Consider the following 3,252-nt stretch of genomic DNA (forward strand, 5'->3'; position numbering starts at 1 on the left):
TTTCTACTATAAACATAAACTGAGGCAAAGGTATATAAGATCTCTTTAAATACTGCATTGAAACAGATGAGGGAGAGAACAGCTTACGATGGATATATGATTGGGTATTATTGTCATGACAGGAGTTCAGAATGAAGGCTGCACAGTGGAGTGGACTTGGGAGGAAGAATTGCATAACCAGTGAAAGAGTTTTTCTTTTATTTTTCAAGAAGAGTGAATCAGGGGCAAAGAGGTGGGCAGGTAGAAAAGTGCAAAAATTAATGACTGGAAACCCTAAGTCTTTGTAAACTTTCAGTAAAATTAAGAAAAAAATTTAAAAAATTTTTAAATAACAGTAGAATCATCCCTACTGTCTAACTTGGACTATCTTCATTATCTCCAAAAGAAACTTTATAACCATGGGTAACTATTCTCCAATTTCCTAATCTTGGCCATCAGCTTATTTCTATCCGTATGGATTAGTCTCTTCCAGACATTTCATATAAATTAAATTATTGCGTTGCTTCTATATTTTTACTCTTAACAGTAATAATATTATTCTAAGTATTCATGTACAGGTTTATAAGAGATACATATTTCTCTTAGGTAGGTTATTGGTGATTCTGTGATTCACATTTTTAGGAACTTCCAAATTGGTTTCTAAAGTGTCTGCACCATTTTATAATCCCATCAGGAGAGTATGAAGATTCTACCTTCCTTATGTCTTTATCAATACTTGTTATTGTCTGTGTTCTTGATTATATTCATCTTAGTGGGTGTTAGTATGCTTTATTTGCATTTATTTAAAGACTAATGATGTTAAGAATCTTTTCATGTGCTTATTAGCTGTATGTGTAGCTTCTTTGAAAAAGGCCTATTCAAATATTTTTGTTCATTTTTAAATTAATTTTTAATTAAGTTGTCTTTTTATTGTTGAATTAATTATAAGAATTTTTTATATATCCTGGGTAAAAAGATATGAGATGCAAATATATATGATTTGTAAATAGTTTCTCCCATTCTATGAGTCATCTTTTCATGAAGTCCAATTTAACTATTTCTTTTCTCTTATTTGTGGTTTTGGTGTAAAGAGAGAGGTCCTTGGAGAGGGACATCATGCTTGGTAGGATAGAGGGACAGCGCAGGAGGGGAAGACTCTCTATGAGGTGGATTGATTCAGTGACTGGGGTAATCGGGATGGGTGTGTCAGAGGCAATGCGATTGGCACAGGATAGAGTAGGGTTTAGGGCTGTTGTACATAGGGTCGCTATGAGTTGCAAACGACTCGATGGCACATAACAACAACAACAACAAAATTAACCACTATCTAATCCAAAGTCACAAAGATTGTAATGTAATGAACTTTATACTCCAAATATATGTGTCACTATTGCTAGGCCAAAATTCTCGGTATTCCCTGGGCCCACGGCTCGGGGTGAGCCGTCACAGCCCCCTGCACGGGGTGGGCTTCCCTCGGCCCTCTGCCAGGGGCAGGCTGCCCTCAGCCCCCGGCTCGGGGTGAGCCGTCGTGGCCCTCTGCCCAGGGCAGGCTGCCCTTGGCCCCCGGCTCAGGGCAAGCCATCGCAGCCCTCTGCCCAGGGCGGGCTGCCCTCGGCTCAGGTTGAGCTGTCGCAGCCCTCAGGGTGAGCTCTTCAGTCCCCAGTTTGTGCCATTGTTCCCAGATTGACTCCTGGGTGGTGAAGGAGGGAAGGAAAAAAAAAAAAGAATGCCTAGGGTATCCAGAGAATGTTACCTAGGCCACCTTCTGCCACCCTCCCCCCCAGTAAACCTGAAAGCAACACCCTCAAAGCCCTTCTATTTGCAACTCACAAGTTTGTTCTCTCTAGGTTTGCTCCCTTTCCTATAGGTAACCTTAACTCTGAGTTTTACTCCAGAATTGACCCTGAACCCAGTGCCAGTGACAAAAAGGAAATACAACTGACAGCTAAGGAAGCAAAGGAGGATGGAGCCTCTGGGTTCAACCAGCCATCCCCACTGGACCCACCTGGGAAAACACTTTGCAGTCCAGAGGGAAGCAAATGACAGGAAAATATCTTCTAACAGAGCAAGAAGGCAAGCAGCTTTAACCCAAGACCACCAGTAAGGTGATAAAGTGTCCTCCCTTCCCCCCTTTACATATCTACTCCCCTGTTCAGCATGAAGAAGCCAGAGAGTCGGCATCCAATTCCAAAATCAATAAGACAGTTGGTTTAATTACCATTGGAAAATGCTTGTCATTCCTCTGTAGGATCTGGTCCCCTCTGGACCCTCATTATTTCCTTCACCTGCTCCCCCCACCAACCAAACTGTGCAGCTCTGCAACTGCATCCTGGCCCATCCTCACCCTTCTGCCCCCAACCCTCACCTCCTTGTACCCCCAATATGTTTTTCCCAATTAAAGAAAAAGTCTCGGTATTGTGTAAATATCTCCCATTTTGTAATTAAATATAATTATCTTAAATATTGTAAATCCTAACCTCTATGACGTTAATAAAGCAAGATTAGTGGCAATTAATAAGGTTAATAAGTCAGGAGTCAATCCACAGAATTAGGTTGTATCTTTAATCCATTTCTTTTGAAAGGTGGACTATAAAACAAACAAGTCAGAAGACAGAGGAACTCACCCACCCAGAAAGAAGAGCTGAGAGTAAGTGTGTCTTTTGGACTTAGGGGTCCTGCTTATGAGGAATTCCTCACATCACAAGAAGAGAGTGAAGGGGAAGTGTGCTTCACCAACCACCCCAGTGCTATCTTTTTCATTTGACTCATTTAGATGAACACGTATTGAAAGGATTTCAATCAACCTCCAGATTAAACATGTCTGAGTCTCATCGCAAATTTCCTGGAGTTCAACCTACTGTTTTCAGAAGTGAAGTATTTTGTGAAGTCTAGAACCAACTGACACACTACCACATGATGTGGACCCTATTTATGCCACAAATCTAGAACTCATTGACTTCTAAATCTGTCTTCATCAGATTCATAAAGAGAATGGAAGGAAAGTGCATATACCTCCTTTGCCAAGTCGAGAACTAGCTGATGGACCACCACCGGTTATGGATACAGTTTTTACCATAAATCTGGAAAGTCTACCACCATATATGCCCTCATCAGATTCCTTAACATCAGATGCAGAGAACAAATGGAGGGTAGTACACTTTATTACTCATCCCAAGTGCCAACTCTTTCATTTTAATCTCTTTGCTGAGCAAATAGTGAGATTACTTCAATCAGCCTCCAGATTTAACAACTCTGAACTTCTTCATGAAATTC

The sequence above is a fragment of the Elephantulus edwardii genome, unplaced genomic scaffold (genome assembly GCF_000299155.1).
Source record: "Elephantulus edwardii isolate Elephantulus edwardi_28Jun2011 unplaced genomic scaffold, EleEdw1.0 scaffold00062, whole genome shotgun sequence".
Classification (NCBI taxonomy): domain Eukaryota; kingdom Metazoa; phylum Chordata; class Mammalia; order Macroscelidea; family Macroscelididae; genus Elephantulus; species Elephantulus edwardii.